Source organism: Lathamus discolor, chromosome 3 (assembly GCF_037157495.1).
Source record: "Lathamus discolor isolate bLatDis1 chromosome 3, bLatDis1.hap1, whole genome shotgun sequence".
NCBI lineage: Eukaryota > Metazoa > Chordata > Aves > Psittaciformes > Psittacidae > Lathamus > Lathamus discolor.
The window spans coordinates 67,409,785-67,427,313 of record NC_088886.1 but is presented as its reverse complement, the minus strand read 5'-3'; the positions used below and the strand labels follow the sequence as shown (position 1 = coordinate 67,427,313).

The 17,529-nt window shown below is 49.9% G+C and overlaps 1 long non-coding RNA gene across 1 annotated transcript; it reads right to left on the bottom strand.

Moving 5' to 3' along the window:
* Positions 1-5,343: 5,343 nt before the first annotated feature.
* LOC136011045 (uncharacterized) lies at positions 5,344-7,482 on the bottom strand. Its single transcript, XR_010611166.1, has 3 exons — positions 7,296-7,482; positions 6,084-6,198; positions 5,344-5,752 (listed from the first exon to the last, which is right to left on the bottom strand). It is a non-coding gene; the product is annotated as an uncharacterized LOC136011045 (long non-coding RNA).
* Positions 7,483-17,529: the final 10,047 nt, after the last annotated feature.

Below are 17,529 nucleotides of genomic sequence, written 5' to 3'. Positions count from 1 at the left end.
ACACTGGCAAGCATTTTGCCAAGAATCAGTGGCCGAACAACGCCACCCCGGGAATCCTTTATACGGGCTGACTATCCCCAAGCTGATGGGGTTGGGTCCTTTTCTACGTACAGAGGCGCAGGCCCTCTTAGGGCCTGATAAAATCAGGGAGACAATGGCCAAGGCCCGGCGCACCATAGATCGAATTAAGGCCCCTGGTGGATTGCCTTCCTATATGTCCCTGAGGCAGGGCCGGGACGAGTCACTAGGTTCCTTTGTAGACAGAGTAGCTGCAGCCATAAAATCAGCTGGGGTGCCGGAATATATGCAAGGAGCTACCTTAAAGCAGTGTGTCTTGCAAAACGGAAACAGCGTTGTTCGAAATCTTATAGTGACACTGCCAGGGAATTGGAGTGTTGAGGAGTTATTAGAAAGTGCCGCGCAAGTCCCTACCGGTAATCAGGCTATGTTAGTGAATGCCATCAAAGAATTAGGAGAGGGATTGAAAGCACGAGCAGAAACATCCCGAAACCAAGTGTTCGCAGCCCTCGCTCCTCTCCGCTCGCCCAGCCAACCAGTACCAGCAAAAAGCTCTGAGAGTCCGCTGTTTCTGATGCGGCCAGCAGGGCCACCTCCAGCGAAACTGCCCCGCCGGAGCAGTCTGGTGTCCTCAATGCCAATCTGCTGCGCACTGCCCTGCTGCTTGCCAAAGACTACAGGGAAACGGAGGACAGAATGCAAGGGGGACCCGTGTGATGACACAAGTAGCCCCCCACATTGCTTCCCCCCACCCCTGGCCACCCCTGAGCCTCTGCCAGTTGCCGCCGCGTCTGCAAAGACTGAGGACAGAGATGAAGACAGTCTTTTTGACCCGGACCCTATTGACCCCAAGAAAGAACCTGTGCGTGCTCATCAGGCTGCTGTTGCTGCTCCTGAAGTTCTGACGCCTGTTAATTCTGATGCTGACCTGGATGATCCTTTTAACACGGAGCCGGAAAAGAAGCCTAATTTATATCCCCCAGATCCTCATGATAAATGGACAGCTCTAAAGGAAGAAGCGAGATGGGTGTGGGATGCAGATGTACTGCAGAGAGAGCGGGCTAAGGGTTTTACCCAGTACGAGCAGGTATTGTCTGAGATCGTTTCCCCTGCAAAAACATATCACCAGGAACAAAAGGCAATGGGTAAGGCCACCCATATAAGCAGTTCATTTGGACTCAAATAATTCCTTCCTGGCTGTATTTGGAGCCTTGCTCCAGCATCTTGAAAGGGCACATCCAAATGCAGTCTTAGGTATCAAAGGTGGGGCAGATTGTCATGTTGGTGACACCATTGTGGAGCTCATGCTCTGTTGGTGATTCCCAGCACCAGCTTTCTGACCTGGCTTGTCGCCTGTATATGCGTTAGCTGGATGTTCGCACTCTGTGAGCATTGCTCCTTAAACTGGAGAGGGAGCACAGCAGAGGCACTCTACAAGGACAGAGATTTAAATGGTAAAACTGAGGGGGATGGCCCTGCTGGTGGCACCGCTGCAGAGTTCACACTCTGTTGGTGGTGCCCAGCACCAGCTTTCTGACCTGCCTGCTTGGCTTTAAGAGGAGGCTAGATGTTTACACTCTGTGAGCCTTGCTCCAGGACACCCTTGATCGTGCACCAAAAGAGACACTGTAAGCAGATGGAGTTTTTGGGAACAAACCAAGGGCAGATTACCATGTTGGTGACACTATTGCAGAGCTCACTTTGTGTAGGTGATTCCCAGCACCAGGTTTGTTTCCGGGCTCCTCCACTGTGGGAGCAGGGGGTGGAGGCTTCACTTCATGAACTCTGCTCTGGGACGCCTGAGAGAAGGCACCAGAAAGACAGCACGCAGATGGAGTTTTAGTTAAAATAGCAAGGGCGGACTGCCATGTTGTAGCACCATTGTGGAGCTCACACTCTGGTGGTGATACCCAGCACCATCTGTCTGATCTGGCTCCTCTGCTCTATAAGTAGGAACTCGATATCCACACTGACAGCCTTAATGTATAGGTGATGCCCAGCAGGAGCTTTCTGACCTGGCTCCTCTGCTGTATATGCAGCAGCTGGACTTTTGCATTCTGTGAGCCTTGCTCTAGGAACTTGAGAAGGCGCATCAAAGAAGCACTGCAAGCAGATGGAGTTTAAGATGGCAAAGCTAGCAGGGAGTGCCCTGTTTGTGGCAAGGTTGCAGAAATCACACTTTGTTGGGTGATGCCAAGTACCACCTTTGTGTTCTTTCACCTCAGCTGTATATGCAGCAACTGGACATTTGCACTAGGATCCCTACAGGGCACACCGAAGAGACACAGAATACAGGTGGAGTTTTAGGTAGCACAGCTAAGGCAGATTGTCATGTTGGTAACACTGCTGTGGAGCTCATGCTCTGTTGGTGATACCCAGCACCAGCTTTCTGATCTGGCTCCTCGCCTGTATAGGCAGCAGCTGGACATTCGCACTCTGTGAGCCTTGCTCCTGGATCTCAAGAGGGTGCACCGAAAGGACACAGCACATAGGTAGAATTTTAGGCAGCAAAGCTAGGGCACATTTACCATGTTGGTGACACTACTGAGGAGCTCAGTGTGTGTAAGTGATTCCCAGCATCAGCTTGCTTTCCAGGCTCCTCCTCTGTGGGAGAAGGGAATGAAGGCTTCGCGTTGTGAACTGTGCTCTGGGACGCCCGATAGAGGGCACGAGAAAGATAGTAAAGAGATAAGAGTTTTAGTTAAAATAGCTAGGGTGGATTGCCATGTTGGGGGCACCATTGCACATTTAAAAATGTGTGAGTCGTGCCTAGCGGCAGCTTTCTCACCTACCTCCTCTGCTTTGTAAGCAGGAGCTGGATGTTCACGCTCTGTGAGCATTGCCCCTGGAACTGGAGAGGGAGCATAGAAGAGGCACTGTACGCAGAGGGAGATTTAGATAGAAAAGCTAAGGGAGATTGCCCTGCTGCGGATCTCACGCTGTTGGTGATGCCCAGCACCAGCTTTCTGACCTGTCTGCTCGGCTATCAGGTGGAGACTGGACGTTTGCACTCTGTGAGCCTTGCCCCAGGGCACCCGTGATCATGCACCAAGAGACACTGTAAGCAGATAAGAGTTTTAGGGAGCAGAGCTAGGGCAGATTGCCATGTCGGTGATCCTGTTGAGGAGCTCACTGCGTGTAGGTGATTCCCAGCACAAGGTTTATTTCCGGGAACCTCCAGTGTGGGAGCAGGGGATGGAGGCTTCACTTTGTGTACCTTGCTGTGGGACACCTGTGGGAGGGCACCAGAAAGACAGTATACAGATGGAGTTTTAGTTGAAAAATGCAGGTCAGAATGTTATGCTGGTAGCACCTTTGAGAGGCTCACACACTGTTGGTGATGCCCAGCACCAGCTATCTGATCTGGCTGCTCAGCTGTATATGCATTAGCTAGATGTTTGCACACTGTGGGCCTTGCTTCTGGGTATCGAGAGTGAGACCAGAAAGAAAGCCTGGTCTGGGCATAACCTTCACACACTGAGCTCCTCAATAGTGTCAGCAACATGGGAATCTGCCTTAGCTTTGCTGCATAAAACTCCATGTGTGTGCTGTGTCTTTTCCGTGCGCCCGCTCTAGATACGGGAGCAAGGCTCACATGGTGTGAATGTCCAGCTGCTGCACATATAGCAGAGGAGCCAGGTCAGAAAGCTGGTGCTGGGCATCACCTATATACAGTGAACTCCTCAATGGTGGCACCAACATGGCAATCCGCCCTTGCTATTTTAACTAAAAGTCCACCTGCGTACTGTCTTTCTGGTGCCTTCTGTCAGGCGTCCTAGAGCACGGTTCAGAATGTGAAGCCTCCATTTTCTGCTCCCACAGAGGAGGAGTCTAGAACGAAAGCCTGTATGGAGAATCAGCTCCACACAGTGAGCTGTGCAACGGTGGCACCAACATGGCAATCCTCTGTTGTGTATGAGGCAGGGACTCCAGGTGTGATGCAACCAGAGATGTTTATTGAATGAGCTTACAGGCTTTGATAGTATTCTGGCTAGCCATCCTCAGCCAATGCCTTTACTGATCACACGCCTTTACAACCAATCACCTTTGCTTAAGCAACTGTTTTCGGGATAAGGCAAGTGCTTGCCCAGACATAGTCTAACATGTTCTATCTGCTGCTACAAGCATTGCAAGTGTGTGCCCAAACATGTTCCCCCGGCTGCTGCTACATTGCAAGTGCTTGTACAAACATGTCCTTGCTGCTGCCAAGCATTGTTACTTTTGGTCAACATTTCCCCCTTTCTGGTTTGCTAAGCTTTGCAGAGCCAGCACAGTATGTGTTTGTGCAAGCATCAGTTGATTTACACTTTGGTTTATAAGTCACTGAATATAATAAAACAAACATGGCAAGCAGATGGTAATAATCAATAATGCTATAAGCCCTATTACAACAAAGCCAGCTATGTGTCTAAGCCAAGGACCAAAACTTCCCAACCAAGAAAACAGTCTACAAGGGTTCCAGCCTTGGTTTCGTTGCAATTCCCCAGACAGTTCCTTCAACTCCTGGGTGCTTTTGTGTGATACGCGGATTGACTCCACAACTGGTTAAAGTAGTAAAGTAGGTATGCTTTTTATTCAGCGCTGAGGTGCATGGGGATAGTTCCTCCAAAGTATGCACACCCAGGGTCGTTTGTCTCTTTCACCAGACTGCTAAAGAGCATGCGTGACAGCCAGAGGTGAAAAGCTCAGGCTCGAGGAAGACTCATTTACTTCATCTTGAGACCCTCGCCCACGACCACTAGGAGGCACTGTGCAGGCGCAAAGGACTTCTTAGCTCATTATAATACCGAGCGGGGATAGGACATGAATATGTATAGGCATGTTGTGCAACCTCATGCGTATGTGTAACTTTAGAGGAGAAATGTAAAGGGAAATGATGCTGAGGCACGCATGCCTTTGGAGGAAACTTTAAAAGGAAACTTTGGAGGAAACTTTAAACTTTATTCAGCATCTCAGCGCTGAATAAAAGCATACCTACTTTACAACTTGAACTTTGAAGAAAAAGCTTTTAGCTTTCTAAATGTATGACAAGAGGCTTAGTATTTTGTGGCACAGACAACAGACCATTAACAAGTAATCCTTGTGTTTACAGCATTCTTTCAGGAATGGTATCAATTCCAAATCTCAGCTGAGAATTCACACCCTGCACAAAACTAACCCAAGATCACAAGATACATTACACAGTACTTGAAGTTCCCTCGACATTCAGGTTTTTAACAGCTCTTTAAAGACATAATGGTGCAGATCAAGTACAAGCTTTTTGCCTCAGTGTAATACACATTTAAAATAAAATAAATAAAAAAAATAAAAAATAAATAAACCAAGGAAGACAAATATCTTTACATTTTATTCTTCAGAAAAAGAATCTTAAAAGAAAGCATTCAGTAGCCCACTTGTGCTTCAAATATTCAATGCATCAGAAAGCCAAAAGGAAACAAAAAGCACACACCTTTTGGTACACCATGATCAGAAAGGTAACACAATAAATGTTCAGGAATTGCACTGTATTTAAAATGCTCACTAGAATCTGATCCACTTCTACCTATGGCTACTGAAGCTGCTCAGTTCCTTTTCAACTGCCAACCTGTGGAGGCCCTTCAGGTATAAGTGATGTGAAGAAGGTTGTGATAAAGGACCAAGCAGAAGCCATGAATCCAGGCTCCTGCATTGTATTGGCATCTTCACCTGCATCTTCTCCACTGCCTTCATCAATCCCATCATCCGTAAGTCGTTCCTTTAAAAAGAGAAATTAAAGCAATTCAGCTGCTTCTTTTCAGAGCTCTAACACAAGGTCACCAGCAGCATCTTCCCACATTAAGCTCAGAACAACCTCCTGAAGAATAACGAGCATGAAAAGAGTCTGTGACTGAAGTAGAGACCATCAGAAATTGTCAGCCTAGAAAAATACAAGATTTAAGCTGTAGGCACAACACTGAGACCCAAACTGAAAGCTTTGGGGTTAAACGGACTACATTTCATTTAAGTTGATTTTCTGTCCAGGCATTACAGCATACTTTATAATATAATACATAGGAGTCTCAGAAGACACGTCTGCTCTTCCTCACCATCTCTTCAAGATCATGATTATTTGCATGTTGCCCATCACGATTCACATCCACGTTAATGGCTACCTGCTGTTGGCCTCACTCCTGCCTTAAGGGGAACCATCCAGCTTGGTGTCTGTGTAAGAAAAAGGAACAGCTGAAAAGCAATCTTTTGAATGGAACAAAAAGGTTTTTCTGCTATACCTGCTCCCTAAATACAAATGTCCAGACCCTGCTGCCTAATGTGTTAGGACAAAAACCAGGACCTGGGTATGTTCTATGCAGATTGCTCTCGGAATAGTCCCTTCAACATGGATATCCTCACTTATTTACCCACCTAAAATTCCTTCTCTGTAAAGTCTCACTGGGCACCACTCTCTGGTGACCGACACGCCAGCTCCCTAAGCGGCAGTGTCCAGACCCTGCTCCTAAGCCTAATGTGTTAGGAATGAAACAAAAATCTGGACATGTTCCATAGAGGGAGCCTTCAGGAACAGTGCCACCAACAGGGATAAACTCACTAATGTACCCATCTAAAACTCCATCTGTGTAAAACTCCATCTGTGTAAACCCTCACTGGACAGCACTCTCTGGTGACCGAGTCTTCAGCAGCCTATGTGCCAATGTCCAGACCCTGCTCCTAAGACTAATATGTTAGTACAGAAACCAGGACCTGGGCATGTCCTGCAGATGGTGCATTCTAGAACAGCCCCTCCAACACGGATATCCTCACTTACTTACACACCTAAAACCCCATCTCTGTAAATTCTCACTGGACACCACTCTCCACTGAGAAGCTTTGGGGGATGCTCCGGTGACCCCCTCGCGGACACACCGGGCACCCCCCGCTGCCTCCCCGCCCGCTCCCCTCGCGCTCTCCCGGCTTCCCCCCCCTCCCGCTCCCACCGGCTCACCCCCACTCGCCCCACAGGAGATGCGCTCCCGCCCCACGCCTCTGACCGCCACCTGCAAGCCGAGGGCAGCGCGGGGCTGAGCTGGCCCCGCCCCGCCGCCTCCCCGCCACTTACGGGGGCGCTGTCGGAGGGGCGCACCCCGAGGGCACGGACCCGGAGCCGCCGCTCCCCAGCAGCGCTCCCAGGCGGTGCAGCCGCTCCAGGGGCTCCTTCTCTTTCCCTGTGCGCCACACGCGGCCGCTACCGCTGCGAGCGGGGCCCCCGCCGGCCCCCACCGCCCGCTCCGCTCCGGGACGAGCGGAGCCGTTCCCGCCCTTACCCGGCCGCGGCTCCGGGCGTGCAGCTCCCCGCCGGTCCCGGGGCCAGCGGCTCCACCCCCACAGCAGCACCACGGGCACCTTGCCCGACCGCTCTCCCGGTGCTGGTGCGGGCACCCCCGCAGCCACACCGCGCACCGGCAGCTCGCGGGTCCCAACGCTGAGCGACCGGGGCCAGGCGGAGCGGGGCCTGGGGGCGGACCGGGGAGCGCCAGGGGGCGGTGCTGCCTCGTCAGACCCACCGGCAGCGTCTCGGCCAGCGCCGCCACAGGCGGGAGCGGCAGAGCCGAGCGGGGCGGCGCGAAGGACCCCTGCGGGAGGCCCCGGGGACTGGGGAGAAGTGGGGGGCACGGACGCGGGCAGTGGCGGAGGGACGGCTCCGAGCCGGAGAGAGCCAGCGGGACCATGCCTCGCCCGCCCGGCCGCAGCATCCTCACGGCCGAACCGCGGCCGAGCCCTCCGCGAGGAGCCTCCTCTTCCCTTGAGCCCTTTTCCCTGCGGCTTCGCCACTGCTCGGCGTCCCCCGGGCCCCGTCCCGGCCGCTCCCCCCGATGAGCGCCGCCCTTGTTCATCGCGAGCAACCCGCAGGCTCGTGTCATCCCCCTCCCCCTCGTAGGGCTGGATCCAGCCTTCCCCGTGCTGCTTTCGGGGGCTGCTCCTGGGCACCGCGGCTCGGAGAGCCCTTGGGGAACCTGCAGCGTCAGTCTCGCTGGGAGGCAAACCGCTGGGCCCTGCAGCAGCCGCTCTTGTGCTCCGCAGCACGCTCGCAGCATCCTTCATCCCGAAGTTCCGTAATAAAGGGATGGCTTCGTCACATCAAGTGCTTCCTTTTGTTACAGTCCGCATGGAAAACAAGCAAGATTCCTGCCTTCCCCACACTGCGCACTATTAACACAAACCGCGCCGGGTCAACACTCGGCACCCAGGGGTGATGCAGCTTCCCGAGGGAGAGGTCTCCTCTGTACTGGTCACTCCAGGACTCTCGCTGCTGGAATACCCCACGGTCACCGTGGTGGCCCGGTCACGATGGGCTTCTCCACTGCAACCACCACGGGTTTGTGCTGGCGGCAGCAGCGTGCCTGTAGCCACTGGGCACCCAGGGATGCTCCGGCAGTTGCCGCAGGGGGACCAGCCTCTGCCCAGCCGGCTCGAGGAGGTCCTTCACGGGCTGCTCTTCCTCTGTGCCTTTCGTCCAGAGGTGGAGCATGCGAGGGGTCACAGCTCAGCCTGGGCAACGGAACAGGGCGTCACGGCCACCTACGAGCAGCAGAGAGTGACCGACGTTCGCAGGGTGGAAAGACAGCCCCTACCGTCTGCCATGGGCTGATCCAGAAAGTACTGCAACAGGATGAAGCCCCACAACATCTGCAATACATTACACCATCATGGTGTGACACCATGCAGCAGAAAGCAGCAGAAGCTTTTTAGACAGGGAGGAAAATAATCCAAATCCTTCCGAAGACCGGTTTTGCTATAGGACGAGGCAAGTTCAAGGGACCTGACCGGGAGATTCAGGTTTGGGGAATAAAACGGCAAGACGGACGTCACCAGATCCCCACAGACGTGATCAGCAAGGAAACAGCAATGCCTCCACCAACCAGTAAGAAAGAAACACGAGCTTTCTCAGGGGTTGTGGGGTCTGGAGAATGCACATCCCAAATTACAGTCTGGATGTGAGCTTTCTCTATCACGTGACCCGCAAGAAGAATGATTTCAAATGGGGCTCAAGAGCCTGAGGGTTTGGGTCCCTTTTCCAATTGCCTGGTCAACACCTGCTTACCTACAAAGTGACCCCAGCTACTTGGATTCCCTACCCTCTAATTCCAGGCTACCAGCTCCATTATCCCAGCATCGGAGCAGCCAGGTGATAATGTGCTCACCTGGACCACAGCCAAAATCCTTCTGTATATCCCACAGCTCACTCAGGGACAGGGAGCGAGAGCTTCCCTCTGGTTCTGCCTCCTCCTCTCTTTCTAGCGCTGGCCCTGCACCATCCTCTGTCACTACACGAGGTGACTTTCATGTTCAGTTCTTCTCTGTAGAGGGGCAACTGATAACGGCACAGATTGGTTCTTTGGTTCAGCCCAAGTGCCTGCTACTGGGGCTGGAGTGTCTGCTAGTGTCTGCTGTCAGGGCTGGACTAGAAGCAGCACCTGTCACCACGGCTGGAATGGCTAGAGTGCCTGTTGCTGAGGTTGCAGTAGCCGCAGTGCTCGTTGCTGGGCATGGAGTAGAAGCACTGCCTGCTGCTTTGCCATGAGATCCAGGGACCTTTTATCCTTGAGGGTACTGGATAGTGCTGAGCAGGGCTCGGTGGGCATGGGGCAGGCCCCAGCACGTTGTGGTGATTTCACCTCTCTGGTATTGCCAGGACGATGCTTTTCCCAGCTAATGGAGTAGTTTTCCTGGATTTTGCACTTGTTCAGGGGTGAAGTTCCACAGCATTGCAGGGGCCACTGGCCTAGGTACCTGCACATACGATCCCACACACCCTGCCACCCATAACTGTACAGCCTCGGGGAAGATGTCTGGGGGGGTATGCTCACATCGTTGTTTACCCTTAAGCAAGACCTGAAGCATATGCAGCAACACGCTGGTTCCCAGCAAAGGAGCAGGTTGGTTTCATGGGTATTCAAAGGACACTTAAAGTGTCTGAAATTCTCAAATACTACCATAAATAGCCTGGTGGGGAGGTGGAAGATGTGGGACATCTCCCCCGTAGGTTGGTCCTCCGAGGAGAAAAAGCAAGAGGTACAGTTATTAATAGTTGCCACAACGTGGATTCCAAAGTACAGAGGGGATGGCAATGCTGAGAGCACAGACCAGATTAACAGCTTCTAGTACAAAGATGTCAGCACTATTCTTAACATCAAGACACAAACATGGCTATTTAAACCATAAGATTTATTATCACTATGAACACCAAGAATGTTATAAATAACAATAAATTTATTAAGAAAGCTATAAATAACATACAAATTTGTGAAGAAAGCTATAAATAACAATAAATTTATTAAGAAAGCTATAAATAACTGTGGTGGTTTAAACCGATCCACACAGCTCATCTACTCACCCTCCCCGCTCCCAGAGGGATGGGGAGGAGAATCAAGAGAATGTAACTCCCACAGGTTGAGATAAGAACAACCCAGTAACTAAGGTGTAACACAAATCACTACTGCTACCACTAATGATAATATTGATAAGAGAAAATAAGAGAATATGATACCACCACCGAACGAGTTCGACCCCCCCGAAGAGAGCGTGTGCCCTTCCAGGTAACTCCCAGTTACCTCCCTGGGCATGACGTGTTGTGGTATGGAATACCTCTTTGGCTAGTTTGGGTCAGGTGTCCTGTCTCTGCTTCCTCCCGGCCTCCCCTCGTCCCCAACAGAGCATGAGACTCACAAAGTCCTTGGCCAGAATAAACATTACTTAACAACAATTAAAAACAATCGGTGTTATCAGCTCTCTGCCCAGGCTGGAAGTCAAAACACAGAGCTTGCACCACTTACTAAGAAGGAGCAAAACGGCTCCTGGTAGACCCAGGACAGTATCCACCCCTTATTCCATACCATTCACATCATGCTCAGATCCCACATTTTCAATATACCGTCTCTCTTACATAAATATATATATATATATATACACACACACACACACAGACAAGAAATCATTTCTCACTGCATGGACCAATCTCTATAATGCTGTCGAGTCCATTCGGTCCATGATGTCAAGTTCCATCCCTTGTAACAGTCTTTCGGGGCAGGAAAGGCTGTGTGCAGTGTTGGATTGTTGCCTGCTGATGCTGATTGTTCCTTCACTGCAGAACTTGTCTGGTTCTATCAGAATTCATTCTCTGTTGGGATGATGGTTGGAGGGAAGTCAGGGCCAGTCGCTGGTGACCTGAAGACATCTAATTGATGGGCTATAAAAGTATTACACAGCAGGCAACAGCATACAATTAAGTTCATTGACTGTTTTCCCCTAAAATCAAATCCCCTTGAGGTATACATCGGACTTCCCCATCTTCCCGCATTACCCACCAAGTATAGCCGGGTCCCTGAGCAAAAGTAATCCCATGAGTGGGTTTGCCTTTACCTGAAGCAGGAATAACCCAAACTGTCTTCCCCAGCAAATTCTTCATGTGCACCACAGGAACTTTGTCCCCCTCTACAATATGTAAAAGTTCTGACTGGGCTGGGCCAGCTCTATTGACCGATCCTCTAGTGTTAACCAACCAGGTGGCCTTTGGTAAGTGTGTATCCCAATGCTTGAAAGTTCCCCCACCCATTGCTCTCAGTGTGGTTTTTAACAGCCCATTGTACCGTTCGATTTTCCCAGAGGCTGGTGCATGGTATGAGATGTGATATACCCGCTCAATGCCATGCTCTTTGGCCCAAGTGTCTATAAGGTTATTCCGGAAATGAGTCCCATTGTCTGACTCAATTCTGTCTGGGGTGCCGTGTCACCACAAAATCTGTTTCTCAAGGCCTAGGATAGTGTTCCTGGCAGTGGCGTGGGGCACGGCGTATGTTTCAAGCCATCCAATGGTTGCTTCCACCATAGTAAGCACATGGCGCTTGCCTTGGCGGGTTGGTGGGAGTGTGATATAGTCAATCTGCCAGGCCTCCCCATATTTGTACTTCAGCCATCGTCCTCCATACCAAAAAGGCTTTAACCGTTTGGCTTATTTAATTGCAGCACGTGTTTCACGCTCATGAATAACCTGGGCAATAGTGTCCGTTGTTAAGTCCACCCCTCGGTCACGGGCCCATCTCTATGTTGCATCTCTGCCCTGATGGCCTGAAGTGTCATGGGCCCACCGGGCCAAAAATAATTCACCTTTCTGTTGCCAATCTAAGTCCATCTGAGCCACTTCAATCTTAGCAGCTTTATCCACTTGTTGGTTGTTCTGGTGTTCGTTGGTGGCCCGACTCTTGGGTACATGTGCATCAACATGGCGTACCTTTACCACCAGGTTCTGCGATATCTTGCCACACAGTGCAGCAGCCCAGATGGGTTTACCTCTGCGTTGCCAGTTGCTTTGCTTCCATTGCTGCAACCACCCCCAGAGGGCATTTGCCACCATCCATGAGTCAGTGTAGAGATAAAGTACTGGCCACTTTTCTCGTTCAGCAATGTCCAGGGCCAGCTGGATGGCTTTCACCTCAGCAAAGAGACTCGATTCGCCCTCTCCTTCAGCAGTTTCTGCAACTTGTTGCCGAGGACTCCATACGGCTGCCTTCCATCTCCGATGCTTTCCCACAATACGGCAGGACCCATCAGTAAACAAGGCATACTGTTTTTCACTTCCTGACACTTTGTTATATGGTGGGGCCTCTTCAGCATGCATTACCTCCTCCTCTGGTGACATTCTGAAATCTTTGCCCTCTGGCCAGTCCATGATGACTTCTAGAATGTCTGGACAACTGGGATTTCCTATTGGAGCTCGTTGTGTAATTAGTGCACCCCATTTACTCCATATAGCATCAGTTGCATGATGTGTAGAGGAGACCCTGTCTTTGAACATCCAGCCCAGTATGGGCAACCGGGGTGCCAGGAGGAGCTGTGCTTCAGTGCCAATCACTTCCGAAGCAGCTCGAACCCCTTCATAGGCTGCCAGTATCTCTTTCTCAGTTGGGGTATAGCTGGCCTCAGATCCTTTGTACCCCCGACTCCAAAAGCCAAGGGGTCGACCTCGAGTCTCCCCTGGAGCTTTCTGCCAGAGGCTCCAGGTAGGACCATTTTCCCCAGCTGCGGTGTACAGTACGTTTTTAACATCTGGCCCGATCCGGGCTGGTCCGAGGGCTACTGCGTGAACTATCCTGCGTTTAATTTGCTCAAAGGCTTCTTGTTGCTCAGGACCCCATTTAAAATCATTCCTCTTCCGGGTCACATGATAGAGAGGGCTTACAATTGAACTGTAATTTGGGATGTGCATTCTCCAGAACCCCACAGCACCCAAGAAAGCTTGTGTTTCTTTCTGATTACTTGGTGGAGACATTGCTGTTATCTTGTTGATCACATCTGTGGGGATCTGTCTACGTCCATCTTGCCACTTTATTCCCAAAAATTGAATCTCTTGTGCAGGTCGCTTGACCTTACTCCGTTTTATGGCAAAACGGTCTTTCAGCAGGATTTGGATTATTTTCCTCCCTTTCTCAAAGACTTCTTCCGCTGTATCGCCCCACACGATAATGTCATCAATGTATTGCAGGTGTTCTGGAGCTTGCCCCTGTTCCAGTGCAGTCTGGATCAATCCATGGCAAATGGTAGGGCTGTGTTTCCACCCCTGGGGCAGTCGGTTCCAAGTGAACTGGACACCCCTCCAAGTAAAAGCAAACTGTGGCCTGCACTCTGCTACCAAAGGAATTGAGAAAAATGCATTGGCAATATCAATTGTGGCATACCACTTGGCTGCCTTTGACTCTAATTCATACTGAAGTTCTAGCATGTCCGGTACGGCAGCACTCAATGGCGGTGTGACTTCATTCAGGCCACGATAGTCTACTGTTAGTCTCCACTCTCCGTTAGACTTTCGCACTGGCCATATGGGGCTATTAAAGGGTGAGCGGGTCCTGCTGATCAGTCCCTGACTCTCCAGTCTACGAATCAGCTGATGGATAGGAATCAGGGAGTCTCAGTTGGTGCGATATTGCCGCCGGTGCACTGTTGTGGTCGCGATTGGCACTTGTTGTTCTTCGACTTTCAGCAACCCCACAACAGAAGGATCCTCTGAGAGACCAGGCAAGGTGGACGGCTGCTCAATTTCCTCAGTCTCCAAAGCAGCAATACCAAAAGCCCATCGGTACCCTTTTGGGTCTTTGAAGTACCCTCTCCTGAGGTAGTCTATGCCGAGGATGCATGGAGCCTCTGGACCAGTCACCATGGGGTGTTTTTGCCATTTCCTCCCAGTTAGGCTGATTTCAGTCTCCAGTACAGTCAACTCTTGGGATCCTCCTGTCACTCCAGAAATATAGATGGGTTCCACCCCTTGACAGCTTGATGGCATCAGGGTACACTGTGCACCGGTATCTACTAAAGCCTTATACTTCTGTGGGACTGATGTGCCAGGCCATTTGACCCACACAGTCCAGTAAATCCGATTATCCCCTACCTCCACCTGGCTGGAGGCAGGGCCCCTCTAATAGTTATCACAACTTTGAACACTAAAGTCATATTGAAAGGTATTATTCTTCGTTATCACAGGAGCTGGAGTAAAGTCAGCTCTTCCACTTCATCTGGGGGCCTGCTCACCAGAGACTGAAGCCGCAGTTCTCATGGGATAATGAGTCTTGGGCCTTGCTCCCCTCTTCAATTCACCCACCCGTTCCTCCAAAGCTGAAGTAGGTTTTCCATCCCACTTCGTCATCTCTTCTCTGTGATCCCGCAGGTAAAACCATAGGGTGGCCCGTGGTGTATACCTCCTGTATCTTCTCTCTCGAAGAATAGGATGCCTTTTGTTAATAGCTGAGACATGTGTTGGTACACGTGAGGAGCTGGATAAATCAGATAGATCGTCCCTCAATTGTTTGAGATCCTGGGACAGTTTTTCCACAGCTGAGATGATGGAAGGGGTGAGGTTGTCTTCGAACTCTCGGAGTTTATGAATCATTTCATCCACTGTTAGTGGTACTATATCATTCCAGGTTACTGTTTCCAATGAATGGGCATATGATGATGGTGCATTCCGTGTTAGTTTTCGCCACATGGGTCGTGTACATTCGACTTCATCTGGGTCTATGGGTACATCCCCATTATTTGGCTTGATGTGGTAGATCATCTCTACGATGGCTGATTCCCTCAGAGACTGGATGCCTTTGTCTAAAGTAGTCCACTTGGCCGAACGACTCATAACATCGTCCTTGTATGGAAACCTTTCTTTCACAGCTGCCAAGAGCCGCCTCCAAAGACTGAGGGACTTTTTCTCTCTTGCAATTGCTTTGTCAATTCCCCCTTCTCTAGCAAGTGATCCCAGCTGCTTGGCTTCACTGCCTTCTAGTTAGTGACCATCGGCCCCATTGTCCCAGCATCGGAGCAACCAGGTGATGATGCGCTCCCCTGATTGACGGGTAAAATCTTTTCGCATATTCCGTAGCTCGGTTGAGGTCTGAGGTCGAGAAGTCACCTCTTCTTCTTCTTTGTTGTCATGTGATGATGACTCCTCCTCAGATACTGGACCAGGTGGTGAATACATTGTTTCTTCATCTTGCTTCACCCTTCTTGCCTCCTTTTTGCTTTTTCTCTTGCTTACAGGGGCAACCGATATTGGTACGAATTGGTCCTCTGGTTTAGCTCCAGTGATTATCACTGTGGTTTGAGTAGCAATTGTACTTGTCGCTGGGGGTGGTGTAGCTGCTGTGCTTGGAGCTGGGGTAGCCGTGCTGTCTGTTGCAGCCAGAGTTTGGGTAGCGACTGTACTTGTCACTGGGGGTGGTGTAGCTGCTGTGCTTGGAGCTGGAGTAGCTGCGCTGACTGTTCCTTTGCCCTCAGATGCAGGGGCATTTCTTTCCTTTGAAGGTGCTGGATAGTGTTGAACAAGGCCCTGTAAGCATAGGCCAAGCCCCAGCACGTTGCCATGATTTGTCTGTCTCTGGTATGGCCAGGCTGACCACACACCTCATTGAAGTGTTTTACTAATTCTTCTGGATTTTGCACTTGTTCGGTGGTGAAATTCCAAAGTACTGGAGGAGCCCACTGACCTAGATACTTGCCCATACTATCCCACACACCCCGCCACTCATGGCTGTCCAGCCTCAGGGAAAATCTCTTGGTCCTCCTATATCGTCGTTTAACCCCAGACAAGGCCCAAACCTGACTCTGCTTAACTCTTGAAATCAGACGAAATGGTTGTGGGCAAAACACACTCTGTATGCGTGCCCACATGGTAATCCCCATCACACTCAGCAAACAGGTCTCAATATTAAAAGGCCATTCAAGAACTTCAAAACTCTCAAATGATGCTGTAAATGGTCTGAGAGGGGGGCTAGGAGGGTAAAAGAATGTCTCCTTCACAGGTTGACCACCTGAGAAGGAGAAAAAAGATGTGAAATTGCTAAGCACCTTTATTATATACCTCCCAAAGTATAAAGGTGGTGACCACACTGGGAACATAAGACCGATCAGTTTCATGATCAATGATTCTATTGTATTACAAGTCATTATAATAAAGTACAGTGAGACAAAAACCTTAGCCCAAGCCCCACACTTGAAAAACACCAACACAGCAAATACCGGCTGTATGTAATGTACAGCGTTCTGAACCTGTGAGATCAAGAGGAACAGCTTTGAGAGCCAATAAATCAGCATTGTGACGAGTGACTATTAATCCGGTCAGATCTGTCGTTGTCTCAACACTTCGTGCCCCACGCTGGGCGCCAAAAAGAACTGTGGTGGTTTAAACCAATCCACACAGCTCGTCTACTCACCCCCATCCCCGACCCTCCCCGCTCCCAGAGGGATGGGGAGGAGAATCAAGAGAATGTAACTCCCACGGGTTGAGATAAGAGCAGCCCAGTAACTAAGGTGTAACACAAATCACTACTGCTACCACCAATGATAATATTAATATGAGAAAATAACAAGAGAATACGATACCACTGCCGAATGAGTTCGACCCCCCCAAAGAGAGCGTGTGCCCTTCCGGGTAACTCCCAGTTACCTCCCTGGGCATGACGTGCTGTGGTATGGAATACTTCTTTGGCTAGCTTGGGTCAGGTGTCCTGTCTCTGCTTCCTCCCGGCCTCCCCTCGTCCCCAACAGAGCATGAGACTCACAAAGTCCTTGGCCAGAATAAACATTACTTAACAACAATTAAAACCAGTCAGTGTTATCAACTCTCTGCCCAGGCTGGAAGTCAAAACACAGAGCTTGCACCAGTTACTAAGAAGGAGCAAAACGGCTCCTGGTAAACCCAGGACAATAACATACAAATTTGTGAAGAAAGCTATAAATAACAATAAATTTATTAAGCTATAAATAACATACAAATTTATGAATAGAGCTATAAATATCAATAAATTTATTAATAAATCTATAAATAACATACAAATTTGTGAAGAAAGCTATAACAATAAATTTATTAATAAAGCTATAAATAACATACAAGTTTTTTAATAGACCTATACATAACAATAAATTTATTAATAAAGCTATAAAAAACATACAAATTTATGAATAGAGCTATAAATATAAATTTATTAATAAGGCTATAAGCAACATACAAATTTGTGAAGA